At 40.8% G+C, this 19,264-nt stretch overlaps 1 long non-coding RNA gene across 1 annotated transcript; it reads left to right on the top strand.

Moving 5' to 3' along the window:
* Positions 1 to 3,115: 3,115 nt before the first annotated feature.
* LOC148315806 (uncharacterized) lies at positions 3,116 to 6,117 on the top strand. The gene is made up of 4 exons (XR_015840557.1): positions 3,116 to 3,205; positions 3,864 to 3,983; positions 4,584 to 4,747; positions 5,996 to 6,117. It is a non-coding gene; the product is annotated as an uncharacterized LOC148315806 (long non-coding RNA).
* Positions 6,118 to 19,264: the final 13,147 nt, after the last annotated feature.

Genomic DNA, 19,264 nt, shown 5'->3' with positions numbered 1-19,264 from the left:
AAGAGTCAAAAAGCATCGCTACTTCCCGAACTTTCCATTCCTACGTTTAAAGGCGACCCTCTGCATTATAAAACCTGTATAGGTGCCATTGAACATGGGATTGAAGGCCGTACAAGTGATAACCGTGATCATCTTCAATTTTAGCTGCAGTATACTAGTGAACAACCACATGAGTTGGTGAAGAGCTGCATCCATATGGAACCTCTGACAGGATATACCAAAGCAAAACAAATCTTGAAGGAGTTTTATGGTGATGACTTCATGATAGCAGAAGCATATTTAAAGGAAGCCATGGATTGGCCAACAATCAAGTCTGAAGATGGTGTTGCACTTCAGTCTTTCACATTATTCCTTATGGGCTGTTTGAACATAATGGCAGATGTTAATTACATGGAGGACTTGGACAACATGGCTAATATAAAGGCATTGGCAAACAAACTTCCATACAGACTTATAGAATCTTGGAGAAAATTTGCCTGCAATCTCCAAGAAAGAACAAATAGAAGAGTGAAGTTTAAGGATTTTGTTGACTTTGTTGACAAGCACGAAAGATTCTATAAAACAGAAAACAAAATCACAACACACAGAAACACCAAAATCAAAGAAAGTCTTCACAACAGTCATTGTGCCCGCCAAGATGGAAAACAACAAAACCACCACGCCAAAGGCAGAACCTGTTTCAGTGGATGCTATTGCCAAACCATGTGCTAATTGTAATGGAGAGCAACAGTCTCACAATTTGTAAGGAATTTAGGAGAAAGCATCACAAGGATAAGATTGACTTCTTGAGGAGCAAGGGTCTGTGTTTTGCATGTTTGATGCACGGTCGCATTAGCAGTTGCTGGAAACAAAAGCTTCAATGTCAAGAATGCTCTAGACTGCATCCTACAGCACTACACATTGTCCATAAACTTCTGCAAAGAAACAGCCTAAGACGATTGTGAATAGCAGTACCTATTAAGCGCCCTCGTACAAACAACAGAAACCTGGGGTGTCACTGGGGCCTGTAAATAGGACTGCATCCTTTCAATAATTCCGGGATGGGTCAAGGCACAAAAAGGAACCAAGACAGTGACGACTTACTGTCCGGTTTAAAAATGCCCTGACGCCTTTTTTTAGACTGAAATAACTTACTAAAGTTTTCGTTTTGTGCCATTCAGAATGGGAGAGGGAGCCAGGAGGCGAAACAGCCGTCTTGCCAGTTCAATCCCGCACACCCTCTGACTCTCACCCTCCGTTCTGCCTTTTTATTGAAACTAACTCATCAATAACTAATCACCAGAAGACAGAAAAGCATCAACAACTAATCACCAAGAGACAGAAAACATCAATAACTCACGGTATAAAGGTCAGTTTAACTAAAGCATCAATAACTAATCACCAGGGACTCCAGCAGGCAGAAAATCATAACCCAAGGTCAGTTTAACTAAACACATCTTCAGGATACGGTGTCTGTGTGTGTGTGTGTTAAAATAACAAGTAAGTGTCTCTGTGTGTGTTAAACATTAATGAGTGTATAAAAACATGATTATGAATACACAAACTGATTACCTATCCTCAGCCCATCTTACATTTCCCCCCTGTTGTGGATTTAAAAATCATGTCCTTACGGCTTTAAGACAGATCATCATAATGAAATCATACAACAGTGTGATCATCAGTGGAGGAGCGAAAACCTCACATTAGGGAAAAATTCCCCTCCTCCCTTCCGGCGTAGAATGAGATCCTCATAATTTGATGACCATCAGGGAATAAAACTTGTCCCTGGGGTGACTTGGTGGAGGCCCTTGCCTCGTTGTAGGAGAGGACAGCCGTCCTTACCTCCCGGATCTTCGTGTATGGTGTGTGTGTGTGTGCACGTGTGTGGACAGGGGCAAGAAGTCCATGTGTTTTTACGTTTTAGTGTCCAGTTTGAGTTCGTCATTCTCAACATTAATCAGGTTGTAACGGTACATTTGGGCAACAAACCTACGATTAACCATCATCTTTGTCATAAAAATAATGCAACATGAACAGACTAAACATAACAAAATGAAAACTATAATTATCCCTATATATTGTTTTTTTAAATTCTTCATAGTGGTCATAACATCAATAATTGTTTCATTTTTATTAAAAATTTAAATGCAGTAATGTACTCCAATCAAGGCTGATATTCCTTTGTTATGTACGTCATTAATTTCCAAACAATATCTAATCTTTTTGTTCTGTGGCTTCAACATATTTATCATCTCATCAATATTAGCACCACAGAGTACTGAGTTTCGAGATCCTCACAATAGTCGTTCTCAAAATGATATATTTTTTTATCAATTTAGCTTTGTTAAGGTAAGATATTTTATTGACAATCTAACATTAATATGCAAAGAACATGTACATTAGTACGAAATGTAAAAAAAAATTGTGGTGGGGGGGGTGCGAATTGTTTTCTTCTTGGTAGGGGGGGCATGACAGGAAATAATTGAGAACCACTGGTCTAGTCACACACCAGCTCGGGTTCATTCCCTACCAGAGAAATGACATTCCATGTCCCCAGAGCTAGGCGCTTTATGTTGCCGGGGATTGGACTGCCTTTGACTGCCTCCTAGCTCAAAGGAAACCCAAATTCTTTGGTCCCGCCCACTGGTAGTGAGCCGAAGCCCTTGTATTAAATAATAAATAAATACATAAAATAAAAAAATTAATAAATTTAAAAAACGGACCGATCCACTGCTTGGGTTAGTTTGACCCACCTTGAGATCCGTTCCCACTCAGTAACAGTGTCTACAAGCCACTGCCACCAGGCCAGTGAACCGACGTCCAGGCAGTGACAAAAAACGTGATCAAATTACATTGCTCATCATAAGGTGTTTGTGAGACGCTCTTTGTATGTTTCCTCAATTAAGACCTGTTTTCCATTGGTGTATTTGAAAAAAGTGGTGAACCTGTTAAATTCACTACAAAACGTTAAGAAGATGAAAGTAATGTTTGAAGGAATATTATTTTTCTATCGACATGCCGGCGGGCGGGCACAGATAGAGAGTGATAAAGCAGCACCACCCGCGCGGGGCGTGCTGACGAAAAGGCAAGCGCTCCTCCTCTCATCGCGTCCTTATTAAGACAGAAAAAAGACGCTGTTGAATTTGACCTATTCGCAGTTCGAGCAGGTGCTTAACGCTGGAGAATATCACCACTTCGAAGTTCGAACTGCTGTTGAAACGGAGAGGTAAGTGTTTTTCGTTTGTTTTTATTCAAAACATGCCTCGAGTGCATTTGTTCATGGTTAGAGATAGTTGTGTGGAAAACACTATACAAAGTAGCACCATGGATGTGGGCCTACAACACTGGCCTAGCAAACATGTGCTCCTACATCGACATAATTGACGAGCTCCAGTTAAGCATTGAATAATTATAAAACGTCATGGTGCTTTTACTCATTTAAAGAACTAAACCGACGCGTATTTTCATCCGGTGGTCAGGTTTGCATTGAATGTGAGCACGAGGGACGCTAGCTTGTTGCGTTAGCTTTGCGGAGCTAACAGCTTGCACTTTTGTTATAGAACAACAGAATGCAAGTACCATGATAATTTCTGTCATTAATTTTTGTGTAAGACACGATGTTCACTGGTTAATTACATGATTCTTAAAGCAAAGGTTACTGTGAATGCAATTTTGGTAAGATTTTTGTAGTCACACTGCATAAATCTGTCTGTCTGTTGTTTAAACTTCAATATAAACTATTATGGTTGAAATCATTAATTGGGATGGAGGGATTGATATTTTTTTAATTTATAATTTATTTTTCTTACACTGATATTGTTAAAACTCCATTTAGCCTATAGTATTAATAATTCTCAACACAAAACTGTCTTTTTTCTTTATAGAATAAACAATGCCTTCCCTGAGATGCAGGAAGTCCCCAAAGCAGGATACTATTGAACATGCAGTCAAGGGTCTGGACAAGACTGCAGAGTTAGAAGCGAAGTATATAAACTCATTTAAAGGTATGATGTTAACGCTTTTGCTAAGATATATTATTGTTTTCTGATAACCAAGCTGACATTGTTTTTTAAGTGGTTATTTTACATTAAGAGTGTCTTGACCTTTTCTTTTGTCAGTTTCAAGTTATTTCAGTGAGCGTGAAACCTGATGGTAGGAGTTCTACCTAAATTAAGGCTGTACTTGATGACGCCCTCCGGCATTTTTATACCACAATAGACCAGTGAACAAGTCCGATATTGATAGTCTAGTGTAAAGCACGTTATACGTCACAGAGATCACGTGACGCGATCCAATATGACTGTGTATACAGTGTATGTCATTGTTATGAAACTAAATAATCTTAAAGTTTTTTTTTTACGTAACCAGGTGCCATTGACATTTGTACTTTCAGTCCTAATACATACTGGCTAATGCAATGCTGGAAAATGAATTTTGGCTGGTCTGTTCCTTTAAAATCATAAAGAAGGGCTCTGCTCTATCCCTCACAAGAAGCAATGTTTCAAACCACCCTACATTAGTATAGTGGCCCAAATGAATATGATGACTCCTTATTTGTGTGCTTAAAAATATGACGAAGCTATCTTGATTTCCCTGTTAACTAGGTCGAGGAGTATTTACCAAGGCCCCTTTCAGGAAAGACGACTTTATTCTTTATTATGGAGTACAGAGGAAAATTGATAGATTCTGATAAATCTCAATGCAGGAAGATGGATGGAAGAGGCACTGTCTTTTTGTTTGACTTCCGCCGGCAAGAAAAAACTTGGAGGTGAGGCAAAGATTGAGATGTTATCTTATTTTTGTTTTTATTTAAAAAAATAAACACATACTCATCCCATAAGTGTTAGGGGAAAAATCATTCTCTAAGCAAAAATGTATACCGTATTTTCGCACCCAAAAGACGCGCCGTGTCAAAGGGCGCAACACCTGTTGAGGCCGCTATTTCTGTCTTTGTAACATATACTGGACGCACCGCCTGACAAGACGATAGCACAGCTGCTGTTAGCATAGCATGAACTTGGCAGAGCTGCCCACACTGACACAGCCGATAGCAGCCTACTATGCCCCAATAACATGAGCAATCACCCCATTGTTGCAGCAGACGCCAAGTCTCTATTGACAATAGCTGACAATGGCTCAGGCCAATATTAGGTGCATTGGCAATAGCCTACAAAGCAACGTCAGGGGAGGGACTTGGCTGCTCACCACACTCCTTAGAGTCACGGTTTCAAAAAAAAATAAAAAACTCATCATACAAGCAAACAATGAAACATAGAAATAAGATTAACACAAACATGTATCTCTCATGCCATCAATATACCCAAAAAAAATGAAAATAATACAAAAGCCACTCAGCCTTAGCTAATTCAAGCAATGCATTCTGGGAGCAGAGACCCACAATCCCATAGCTGTTTAGAGAGATTTGCATGGCTGTTTAAAGAGATGTGCTGTTATGCTTTGGACTTTTTGTCTGTTGTCTAAACCTGGGACGTTTCTTGCTTGCAATAACATAAATGATAAGACAGACTAAAACATTGTGGACAGCTGCCCTTTGTCCAGCTTTTTCCAACACCATCACCCAAACATTATAGTCAGATGGTGTATTTGTCACGGTCGATTGTAAGCATGGACAACTCACTCTTTGCCCAGCAGGGTGTGCTAACATGCACTTCCAACAGCTCGTTGATGACAAGGGCTGATGGACGTGAGTGGTACTTTGTCCATTTAATGGACGCATCGACTGACAAGCTTTGTTTGCTTATGACTGCGAAAATACGGTAATTACTTTTATTCATGCGTTGAATCTGTACAAATGAAAATATAGACCATGAAGTCTCAAAGACAAGCTGTTAATAGGGTCTGATTCCAATAGAAATTTCTTGTATGATTTGATTTAGAAGATTTAAAAATTGTGGATTTCCTATTTTTATGTTTTGTGTACACAAGATTGTCTCAAAGATTAATTTCTGACATTGATTGAATAATTGTTTTTTTTTTTTTTTAAATCTATTTTAAGTGTTGATGCCGCTCAAGAAGATGGCAGTCTGGGAAGACTGGTTAATGATGACCACATGCACCCCAACTGTAAAATGAAGAAGAAGACAACAGAGGACAGACCACACCTCTGTCTGTTTGCGCTCCGAGACATTGATGTTGGCGAAGAAATAACTTAAGACTATGGACCAGCTGGCCTTGGAGAACACAGGTTTGTAAGATGCATCTTTAAGTACAATAACAGAGCCCACTTGTGGTGTTCTGGTGATGTAGTTTCCAATTAGTTTGGCAATCTAATAAATGTATGTTGAGGTTTCTATGGAAGTTGAACATGCTGACTGACTGGGGGAGTTCTCCATTGTCCACTATCTGTAATTCAAATTTGTGGGTCTGAGTCAAAGTTTGGCTCTTCAGGAACAACGAACTGGTCAGGGAGTGACAGTATTACAAAGTTCTGCGTTACTCTTTTCTGGGCGGTGGCCCTGTTAGGCCATCATATGCCATATTGCAAATATCCCCATTGTGGGACTAATTAAGGACATCTTTATGTTGTGGTTTCCCTACCAGAACCAGCACCAACCCTGTATATTCATGATATAAAACACTGTTTCAATTTGATATTTAGCCTTTCTATACTGTAAAAATAGAAGACCCCAGGCTTTCCTGCGCCCCCTTGCCCAATTGGTGGTGTTCAGGAGACAACCTGGGACTGAAATATCAGTCACAACCAGTGTTGTTTTCGTCACTGATGACTATGACGAAAATACTTCGTTAACGCCCCTTTTTTAATGACGATGACAAGCTAAACGAGGTTCTTTTATGACGAAAACATGACGTGATGTACATGAATTTTTTTCGTTGACGAGACAAAATTGTTAGCATGTGGTTCATAAATTATTTTATGTTGCTTTTAGTGAAATAAAGCCACAACAGTTGCCCAACAAAATGTTTTGCTTCTCTGCTTATTTTGGAGCAGTGAGCATTGATTCCACTGTTGCCACTTTTTTCTGTTTGTAATGAAGAATCCTTTGTAGTCCATCCAAAAGTCTTTGTTATTGGGTGGAAACCTTGAATGCCTTGTTTTAACTCAAATGGACTTAAACCCATCCATCCATCCATCCGTTATCTGTACCGCTTCTCCTCACTAGGGTCGCGGGGGGTGTTGGAGCCGATCCCAGCTGTCTTCGGCAGTAGGCGAGGTACACCCTTGAATTGGTGTCCAGCCAATCGCAGGGCATACATAGACGAACAACCATCCACGCTCACACTCATGCCTAGGGGCAATTAGAGTGTCCAAGCAACTTGCCATGCATGTTTTAAGAATATGGGAGGAAACCGAATTACCCAGAGGAAACCCACGCAGGAAGGCCGGAGCCAGAATCGTACCTACGACCTCAATATTGTGAGGCCATCCTGCTAACCAGTTGGGCCACCGTGCCGCTTGGACTAAAACCTTTGTGAATAAATTGACGAAAACTAGGGTAAAACTTTTTTTGCGTTTCCGTCGATTAAAACTGGACTAAAACCCTTTTTTTAGTTTTCGTTGACTAAAACTGGACTAAAACTATAACGAATTGGGATGACTAAATGTGATGTAAACAAATCAGCACTTTGTCCAAATGACTTGGACAAAATCTAAAATGCCTGCCAAAAACAACACTGGTCACAACACGCGTCTACAGAAGATTAATTGGCATGGGCGAAATTAATTAGTTTTATTTCATTCATGAGCTTATGTTTTGTTTTGGGTGGCTAAGGCTTAAAATGTGTAAAAATCTTATCCAACCTCAAATATAATTAATTCAATAAATTTATGATGCTACTAAAACATCGAAGCAGCCTCCTCCAGGCTTTACAGACTCAGAAATGGAGGTATGCGTATCGTGTACTCATCCTGTCGTGTCTCGAGATGTTAAAATTGCAGTTAGATAGACGTGTGCTGATTAGACAAGACTTCTAATATATCTGGTGTCACAGGATATTTGTCAGTGAATGTGTATGTCTGGTTTGAGGCTCACTCAGCTTTTTCTTGTGTTGTGGGGTCCAGTTGAGTTGAATTGCGTGTCAGGTATGTTGGCCATCTGACACCCAACTGTCAGGTTTGTGTTTGTGGGGACCCCGTAGAGCCATTTTTATTGTTGACATAAATCATAGCTAATCATCTTTTCCTTCATTATCATATGAAATACAGTTAGGAGTTGTATGTGCCTTTACTATGTTATAATCTTAGAACCTACCAGCCACTACAGGTGTCCGACAAGAAGACTTTTGGCTGTCCTGTGCTCCATTGCGCCCCTGGTGGCGTTCAAAAGACAACCTGTGACTGAAATATCAGTCACAACATATCTCTACTGAAGATTAATTGTCATGCGCTAAAGTAATTGGTTTTGTTTCATTCGTGAACTTGTTAGTTTTTGTTTTGGGTGGCCAAAGCCTAAAATGTGTAAAATTCTGATCCATTTTCTTTTTTTAATTCATTAAATTAATATTCAACTTGTTCATTAGGATGGAGGACAACCGACAATGACTGAATCGGCTGAGGTTGATGCCACCAGAACATCGAAGCAGCCTTCTCAAGTTTTGACAGACTCTGAAAAGGAGGTATGCGTATCATGTGGTCATCCTGTCGTGTCTTGAGATGTTAAAATTACAGTTAGATAGACCTGTGCTGGTTGGACAAGTTTTCTAATATATCTGGACATAAATCGTAGCTAATAATATTTTCCCTCATCATCATATGATATACAGTTATGCCTAGTATATGTCTTTACTATGTTACAATCTAAGAACCTACCAGCCACTACAGTTCTCTCATTGGGAGACTTAAGCTTTCGTCAGGTTGTCGACTGCTGCATTGCCCTCTTATTGGCTTTAAGTACACAACCTGTAACTGAATTATCTGTCAGAACAGAACCTATGTGTCTACAGCAGGTGATTTGGCATGTGGATTCTTCAGATTTTTAGAAAATAGGTAAAATTGTGATCAAAAGTTTAAAATGTCTAAAATTCTGGTATAGTTTGCAATAGTATATCTATTAAATCATTTCAAAACTTCTTAACAAGGATGGAGAACATTGGCTGTGACCGAATTGGTTGAGGTTTAGATTACCAGGACCATTGAGCAGCCTCCTCGGGATCTACAAATTTAGGAATGAAGATATGCATCCCATGTTACAATCCTGTTATGGCCCGAGGTTTTGAAGTTGCAGTTACATATTGGGCTGGGCGATATGGCTGATAAGTACATAGCGATATAAGTATTTCATATGGGTCCATCGATACACATTGAATTCTTTTTTTATATTATTTTATTTATTATCGTTTTTATTTTCCAATATTTTCACTGCCCTGTTAAAAAAACATTTAATGTAGTTTTCCTCCCGGGAGCTTTTTGTTACGGTCAATTAATTTTGTTATTACATTATTTTGTCATATCATTCATCAATATTTTAGTTTTTTTTTTTTTTCAAATAGAATTAAGACCTTTTTCTGTGCAGATTCCTCTGGGGATTAAGTATTTAATGGGTTCTCAATTTTCTCTTGGACTCTGATGCAACCCAGTCTCCTCCCTTGGACAAAAAATATGGGCTGAATCTTCCTTGGAATAACGACACAGATTCTGACGAATCATTGTCAAATCCTGCCCCTGAACTTTGCGCCTCAGACCCAGACCATATTACTATCCCAAGGCTCAGGAGGACCAAAAGTATACAGGTAAACAACCCATATAGATTTCAGGGAATCTTACAAGCAAATTGCATATATTTTATTGGTCTCCTGCCTTCTATCCTTTATATTTCGTTGTTGTTGTTTTTTAGATTAAAAAAACAGGCTGACTTTGGAATGGATAAGCATTATTACTCCAACTCAGATGACAGTGGAGATGAATATATTCCGGATACAAGTGAGGCCTCTGATTCAGACGGAAGTGAATCTTTGAAAATTGTGGACCCTCTCTTGAAGTCTAAGAATGCCTTCAGAGATTTTTCTCCCACACCACGAATCTCAAAAGCCACCTCAACGCAGGTTGTTAATCAAGGGCGTTCACCCGTTCGGAGGAGTAGCAGCACTGGTGTGATTCTTGAATTCTATGGCTCTTCAAATATTTGTGCAGTTTAACACAAATCATCCAAAATAGAATTCAAGCACATCTGTGACAGAAATTCAAATTCAGAAGTCAAAGAGAGAGAACAAAAAAAAAAATCTAATGCTGCGCTTCTTCCGAAGACATATACTGTAAACATTAAATGTATGTTAGGACAATCTTGAAAAAAGTATTAGAACACCCTTTACTTTTATTTCTTGTTAATTTTATTAACCAAAATATGTCCATTTTTATTACAGATTAATGAATACAAAATTAAAACTCTAATCAGCTACTTTTTAATCGTTATATTTGTATAAACAAATGTTATACATCTGTGTGTTAACTTATACAAGAAATGACGGAAAAGCAAGGGTGGTTTAGTATTTTTTTATCGTATATAGTCTGTATAATATCTTTAACCTATGCTGATGCTGTTTAATACTGATTTAAATAATAATAATAATGTCATAATCTGTTGGTTTTACATGAACAAAACCTTTCAAGCACTTTTTAAAATTCTAAATACTACCTCTTGTCAGTAAGTTGGTTCACAGCACTGCCTTGGAGTGAAAGTGTGTAGTGCTGAGACAGTCGGTATGTGCTGAGTCGTCTGACGTTTGTGTGACTGGTACCCAGGAAGGTAGCAAAACCAGGCAGTGTGTATGTCGTACCCAGGAAGGCAGAGAAACCAAGCAATATGTATGTGGTACCCACGAAGGCAGAGAAACTAAGCAGTGTGTATGTGGTACCCGGGAAGGTAGCAAAACCAGGGAGTGTGCATAGATACAGACCCCAAAAGTGATTAAAACCAAATAAAGTCCCCAGAAGATCATCTGTAGTCAGGTGAAGGACCCTGTACTTTGTTCAACTCATTTACTCCCTTAGACGTACAAAGACGTCTTTTAATGCAATGGCGCCCTCTACCAAAGACGTATAAGTACGTTTCCTGTCTTTTTTACGTCATAGTGTACATAAGGGTCTGATGCAACCTCTGACTGAGAATCAGCCTTGTCCGCATTGTGAATCATGTAAAAATCACCCAGCAGGGGGCAGAGGTGCAAAAGATCCGCCTTGAATCTGCGCCAGAGGTACAAATGGGGGGCGGGATCCTGGGGTAGACTTATAAGTGTGGAGAGCAGCGTGGGTAGCAGCAGCATCGGCAGCACTAGCAGCAGTCGCATTAGTAGCGTTAGCAATGAAATCCTCCAAGCAAATGACGATCGAGGAATGCGTTTTTGTAAAAAAAAGCTTCCTAAAAGCATCAAGGCGATGGAGACGCTTTGGTTGAGAGGATGACGCTTCGTCGTCGTCACAACAAACAGGCGTCTAAAGAGGGTGCGCGTGCCTTGCGGCCTGCATCGCCTGCCTTCGGACAATAGCCAAAGCAGCTGAGAGTCCTCACCAGATCCCCCCGAACGAGGAGGTAAGCGCTCGCAAGTTACCATTGAACATGTGGTTTTACCCCTCATGCTTTTATTGTACATATCATGCATCTTGCGGGCAGAAAATGTCGCATAAATGTGCAGTTAGACGCGAGCGTATCTCCTCCCCGACGAGGAAACAACAATACTGAATGGTGTGGTAATCATGCATACTTTCTAAAATTCACAGATTGTGCATCCCGCGGCAAGAAAGTTCCTCCTCGTCTTGTTGGTGTAAAGAAAGGTAAATTATAATATGAAACTTCACACGCCAGCAATAAAATGCAGCAATAAATATATATTTCCAATTGTTTATATTTCTGTAATTTACAGGTTGTGCATCAGGAAGCAGTGGTTCCGGATGGCGTCACACTGGATGGCAACCGAGGAAAATCGACTTTACAGCAACCCCTGGACCACTGAATGCCGCTGCCCATTTGGAGTCTGAGGAGCCAGCTGATTTCCTGCAGCTGTTTCTCACGGATGAGCTTCTGCAGCACATCGCGGATGCCAGCAATCACTTCCCAGACAATTATTTTCACACAAACCCCAGTGGACAAACACAAGCTCGCCTATTTTCCACGGACCAGCAAAGCCAGACCACAACGAAAGTGTCGGGTCTGTTTGCGCAAAGGCAAACGGAGTGAAACAAGAATGTGGTGTGAACTATGTTGTGTGCCCTTGCATCAAGGCAACTGTTTTATTTTATATCACACAAAAAAAAAGTATGTATGACACTGATGTATTTCATTTTTGTACATAGTTCAACAGTTCAGTCGTTTAGTGTTATGTGCAAATAAATTTATTTTATCAAAAACATATTTTTTGTGCTTTTTTTTGTTATTTTATAGAAGGCATGCATTATTTAGATGTTAGAGGTGTCATAAAAGCCATAAATAATAGTGTCAAAGTTCAAATTATGGTCAAAATGCATCAGTTTACAAAAAGCTCATTTTCTCAGTTTTTTCCCCAGGGATTGGAGTTTTCATGAAATTTAGCTATTTTCAAATGCCGATTGTTCAAGAATGGAAAAAGATAGGAACAAACATTTTTTTTCTGTTGAAAGAAGAGAGTCTCATCTTTCTTCGGGTGTGCTCCATGTCTATATAGCATTAGAATACAATATTCTGTGGGCCTTGCAATATTAGTCAAAACCCAGGAAAACTCTGGGATTGAGTGGGTTGCTCCAGTGAAAATGGCTGGTATTTAATGAGTTAAGACTGGTTAGGACATCCGGCTCGCAGTCCCAAGGTGCAGGGTTCGATCCCGGGACCCAGCTTTCCTGTGTGGAGGTTGCATTTGTGAGTGAGTTTGAGCGCAGATGGTTGTTCGTCTTTGCGTGCCCTGCGATTGGCTGGCAACCACTTCAGGGTGTGCCCCGCCTACTGCCCGTTGACAGCTGGGTAGGCTCCAGCACGCTATCCTTGTGAGAATAAGCGGATTGGATATTACATGTATGTGTTTATGCCCTAGGCCAGGCGAGGGCAAACTACGGCCCGGGGGCCACATGCGGCCCGTTAAAAGTTTTAATCCGGGCCGCCGAACTTGAAAAAAATTTAATGAATAAACCTTGTTAATGTTTTATTTTCTAAACACTGTGGTTTTCAAAGACAAATATTATTGTTGGAATGCTTTTATTCACTTTCATATAAAATTAAATGTATTTTTTTTCTCAGATGAGGTGAGGTTTCCAAAACACTCCATCCATCTGCTCCTAGTCCGGCCCCTCTGTCATATTTTAGAACCCATTGTGGTCCTCCAATCAAAAAGTTTGCCCGCCCCTGCCCTAGGCTTTGTGTCTTTGCTTGGTTGACTGTGTAATGAGTGTATGAATGCATTTCTTTCTACCAGACACCTTGGACTTCCCATGGCAGATTAATAATCTATTTTATCTATCCATCAGGGTCACGAATGTCATTTGATGAGTAGAGAATTTAGAGTCTCCAATTAACCTAATATACATGGATTTGCGCATGGAAACCTGAGAAAAAGCCCTTAGTCCTACTTTTCCATCTGAACCACTTTATCCTCACGAGGGTCACAGCCGTGACATCCCAGCTGACTTCAGAAAGTAAGTGGGCGACGACTCATGATCTCTTGGTTGAATAATATTGTTAGGGGCTCAAAATGGCCCTCTACAATAAAATGGCAGAAGAATATTACATACTCTCTGGCAGAAGAATATTGCGTTTTTTTGTTTTGTCCAATTAACTTAAATAAAACTTGGGAAAATTTAATGATTACATGTAAACCAGCTGGTCTTCCCCATACCAAGCCCTGGCTAAAACTGACTGAAAAATGCATGATGTGTGCCTTTTAAACTCCTCGGCCCATCCACTATGCCAGGGATGGGCAAACTTTTTGATTGGGAGGGGGGGGGGGCACAATGAGTCCTAAAATACATTTAATTTTAAACGAAAGTGAACAAAAGCATTACAACAATATATATGTCTTTGAAAAACCACAGTATTTAGAAAATAAACCATTAACAAGGCTTATTCATTTAATTTTTTTCAAGTTTGGGGGGCTGGATTGAAACGTTTAACGGGCCACAAGTGGCCCCCGGGCCGTAGTTTGCCCAAGTGCCCTAAGCCAATTGATTCTAAAAAATAACAGTTTTCTTCATCAAAACAACATTTTATGATCAACATAAATGTTAGTGAGTACATAAAGGTATACTCATTCGATCTATCATAACCCCATGCACTTAGACTGTACAAAAAAAAGAAAATTTTTATTTTAAAACCTAGTATTTCGCCATGACGTCACACGCTAGCGTCAAGTGCTTGGCGCTAAAAACCCGGAAGTAACAGCGGCGCTCGGTTTGAAAGTGGAGAGTTGTGCATGGTAGGCGAGTTCGGGAGAAATGTTTGTTGAACACGAGGACTGTGGCGTAGAAGATGGTTTAACAGCGATCTAGTGCGCACCCAACCGTGATGGCTGACCAACGAAATAAATGTGGACCGACGGAGTGGACTGACAGGACGTGGAAAACAGGTGTGTGGCATGTGTGCGTGTGCACGAATGTGGTAGCGCGTTCACTATGGTGGCAGCGATCGCAAAGCAGCAGCACCACTCCTTGACAAAAGTATTGTACTTTCTCTGATGTTTTGGGTTTGCTCTGCTTTGGGGTTTGTAGTTCTGGCCACGCAAAAGTAACAAAGCAAGTTCTTGGATGTCTGCTTTTTTCTTGAACTGTTAATTGGTTAACATCGTGGCTCTTATTTTTATCTAATGTATGGAGTTTGGTGGCTATCTATATGCACAACTATATTAGTTGCACTTGAAATTGCATACAGAAAATTAGTATAAATAGGTTACGCTATAAAGTATAACAATATTAACAATCGTTATTGTTGTTACTGTTTATTTATTTTATTTTGCAATAACTGTGCTCCAAGCTTAGCTGTTGTGCCAGCTGCCAAGTAAAAATATGTAATCTCACTCAATAATAGGAATAAATACTTAACTAACATCTCAATTTTTCGGGTTGGGCTGTGGGGGAGGGGAGGGTGGCTGCCTGACATAAAGCAGACTGTCCTGCACATGCGCAGACCAGCCGAGTGTGTGAAGTGTGCGTAAGTGCAGTACCGGGACCGACCACTAGACAGCGATCCTGAGTAATTTTTCCGCACACACATTTCTAGCACACTCGTCTTGTTTTTGTGACCTTCCTGGGAAGCCCTGAAACTTTGACAGGACCTCCCCCTGAGCTTCTTATCACTGAATTCAATGCTCTTTTTTGTGGGGCCCAGATTTTTGGTCCCCACAAAAATTTTGGTCCCCTACAGTGGGTGTGCTGTCCGATGTTGGTCCCCAACATGTAGCTTATACAAACACACACACACACCCCTACTTGTTTTTGTGACATTGTTGGGCCACCTGAGCAAAACTCACATTGTGGGAACCACCCTTTCTAGTGGTTGTACAGCTCTGAAAAAAATCAGGCAGTGTCCAGGAATTTAGTTAAACACAAAAACCACTTCAAATTACCAATTAATGACCTGGAGGTCAAATGAGTGACTCAAGTGCATGTAATTCAGTCACTGTAGCCCAAAGATTCTCTGGGCCAGTGGATGAACCATTATTCGTCTTGGACAGCATTGAAGCAGGCCGTAGCCTGGTTTCTAAAGCTGAAAGACTTACTGACAGAGTAAAGGAAAATAGAAAGGAGTTAATCACATTAGGTGAAGAAGGCAAGATGAATTTATTCAAGAGAACTGTCAAAGGAAAGTATTTGACCTGCGACGACTTGGATAAAGCAGAAAGAGAACTTGTGAAATACTGTCAAAGGCGAAGTTTCAAAAAAGATTTAGCCATATTTGAAAAACAAAAAAGGGTGAAGAAAAGTAGCCCACTTTACAAGTTCAATATAGTACTTCAAGATGGTGTCATGAGGGTTGGTGGACAGTTGAGCCACGCAGCCATGCCTGAAACAGCAAAACAGCAAGCCATCTTGCCAAGGATTCACATAACACAAAGCTAGTCCTGAGATACATTCATGAGATTACAGCTCACGCTGGAAGGAACCACATGATGGCTAATCTGCATCAACAGTTTTGGATACCTCGAGCTGCTAGAGTCATCAGAAGAGTGCTACCTGACGATCCGCCTTTCAAGAGAATTGGCGTTGATTATTTTGGTCCATTCTAAGTAAGTAGGGTTAGAGGACAAGTAAAGAGATACGGCGTGATTTTTACATGTCTCGCTGTACGAGCCGTACATCTGGAAATTGCATCTTCACGTGACACAGATGCTTGTCTCAACGCAATCCGAAGATTTCTTGTCAGAAGAGGACAAGTGAGAGAGATGTATTCTGATAACGGAACCAACTTTAGATCAGCTGACAGTGAAATGAAGAAATCAATCAAAGAATGGAACACTAAGTAAATCGAGAAACACTTGCTGCAAAAAGGTATTCAGTGGCATAGCAATCCCCCAGCAGGTTCCCACCACGGAGGAAGCTGTGAGCGACTTATTTGGTCTGTGAGAAAAATCCTGAATGTCACTGTAAAAGAACAAATTTCGGGTGAAGAAAGTCAATATACCTTGCTTGGTGAGGCTGAAGCAGTTATAAACAGCAGGCCTATCACAAGGACATCTTCCGACCTCAACGACTTGGAAGCACTCACACCCAACACTCTGTTGTGGCTGAAGGTCAAACCTGAGTTACCTCCTGGAGTCTTCTGTAAAGACGACCAATACGCCCCAATACGTACCTCTGGGAATGAGCTGGTCAGCTCTTTAAAGAGTATTATGTAAGTTGAAATACATTAATCCATTTTTCTTTTTTGGACCATCTTTAACTGTGTAGTGTGTAATGTCTAAAATACAAAATGATCTGATTTTAGGGTGCAGTTGACGACTGTGGCACAGGTCCTCGCTCTACAAGTGCTAATAGTCTTCGGCAAAGAGAAAAATCTGCCATAAGGTACAGAAAACATTGGCATCAGAGTAAATGGATGCATGTTTTTGCAATGTGCGAGGAAACTGGCGAACTCAGAGAAAACTACGCAGGCTTGGGAGAACATGCAAACTCTACACAGGAAGGCCGGAGCCGGAATCGATCCCACAACCTCTGCATTGTGAGACCATCGTGCTCACAAGTCGCCCACCGTGGCGGCCGTCCATTATGAATGCCATCCCACCATCCATTATCTGTACGGCTTCTCCTCACAAGGGTTGCGGGGGGTGCTGGAGCCTATCCCAGCTATCTTGGGGCAGTAGGTGGGGTACACCCTAAACTGGTTGCCAGCCAATCGCAGGTCACACAAAGACAAACAACCATCCGCGCTCACACTCACACCAATTTAGGGTGTCCAAACAACCTGCCATGCATGTGTTTGGAATGTGGGAGGAAACCGGAGAACCCACGCAGGCGTGTGGGAAACATGCAAACTCCAAACAGGAAAGCCGGAATCAATCCCGCGACCTCTGCATTGTGAGACCATCGTGCTAACAAGTCGCCCACCATGCATCCCTGCTAAATAAATGATTAATTTTTACATTTTAGTATTTGTAAGCGATCTTGTGTTCATGACAGCATTTTCAACAGTGTGGGTGTTTGTATGAAAGCATTTCACTCGTGTATGGGCATGAGCATGTTTCAGTTGTATTTATGAATAACAATAATTTCACAATTGTGCCTGAGCGCCTTTCACTGGTGTGTATGAGAATGTTTCACCTATGTGTATGAGCGCATTTGACGAGTGTATGAGCAACAACTATTTCACTAGTGTGTATGAGAGCGTTTCACTCGTATGTATGATAGCGTTTCATAAGTATGCATGAGCAACAACAATTTCACTGGTGTGTAAGAGTGCATTTCAGAAGTGTGAAGCGATTCCTGACTTTTGTCCCCAACGGCACCTCATACTCCCCATCTCCCGCTCACTTCTCCTGACCCCATGAGCCATCCCCGTTGCTACTACATGGAGATTTGATGTGTTTTTTTGTTTTTTTTGTTATTAGCTTCTTCAACATCTCTTCTGATTCTCATCTCTTCTCTGGCGCTCGTCTCCGCCTGTCTGATTTGAAGTCGACCTCAGAATTTGCACTATTTTGACATGACTTCTGTGGTAATCACTACTGACATATTGTGTCATTTGCTCAATAATACATTAAAATTATAATAAATAATAAAAATGGGTCCGGTGCCGAGCTCTGGCTTCATATCTTTAAAAGTGGTCTTCTCAAATCTGTTACTAATGGCCTCTAAATCGGTTGTGGTAGAGAAGGGGCAAATTAGACCTTATGGCATCTTAATTTGGTCAAGTCTTGTACCCATTTTCAAGGCCAGCGACTATTGCTTTAGCTATATACAAGAAAAGGATTACTCTGAATATACACAACAACAAATCCCAGATGTCCATCCCAAATGTTGTTTCAAAATAATCCAGTTCAGATGATAAACAAATGTATTGGTATGTTGAGGTCATTATTTCAAATCAAAATATACACTTCTTTTTCAGACAATGGGGAGGATCGAAGAAGTGGAAAAGTTGCAGGAGTAACTTCAAAACAATGCAAAGAGACAGAATCTGGAAGAATGTCAAGTTTGTCCATGTTTATATTTCTGGAATTTAGTGGGCGTGCATCTCGAAATGTTTGGGGATGGTTCGGGCTGCCAGACAAGACTTTCACTGCGAGCGCTGGACCACTGGATGCTGCGGCAAACAGCGGACTTCTTGCAGCTATTTATTACCAACAAGCTACTCCTGCACATCAATGATGCGGATGGCACAGACTGCTTTGCAGACAATTATTTTGAGGCAAAACCAAGAGGTCTGTAAGCACTCTGAAAACAAAGTAAAATATTTGACACCCACGGCAAAGAAAGCCATGCTACAGCATAGGGCTGGGCGATAAACCGAAAATTTACCGTTACCGAAATTTATTACAATGACCGAAATCATTTTGCCCATGTCGGAAAATTCGATGAATAAAAAAAGAAAAGCCTTTTGTCTGCGGCAATGTTCATGCCCCTTTAAGACCGCTACAGCGCCTCTAGTCATGTGACTCCACCCGTCTGTCGCTCTCGTTGCTGGCGATTCAAATCCAGAAGCTTTCTCACCACCCACAACACAACCATGCTGTGCTGAAAGTTCAAAGTGAGAAGCAAGGTTCGACAAGTGACAACAGCCCATGAACGGAGGCGACACCATACGAGAGAACGTCTCAGAGGTGGACGCGATAGCCTAGCACATAGCTAAAGATAAAGCTCGTCTAGTTACGTGGCGCGCACAGGATTTAAACGCTTCATGAAAGCCGTATTTCCCGATAT

This window comes from Idiotropiscis lumnitzeri, unplaced genomic scaffold, assembly GCF_059441095.1.
Source record: "Idiotropiscis lumnitzeri isolate Australia: NSW breed Sydney's pygmy pipehorse unplaced genomic scaffold, RoL_Ilum_1.0 HiC_scaffold_37, whole genome shotgun sequence".
In the NCBI taxonomy this organism is placed as follows: domain Eukaryota; kingdom Metazoa; phylum Chordata; class Actinopteri; order Syngnathiformes; family Syngnathidae; genus Idiotropiscis; species Idiotropiscis lumnitzeri.
This window is presented reverse-complemented; position numbering and strand designations above follow the sequence as displayed.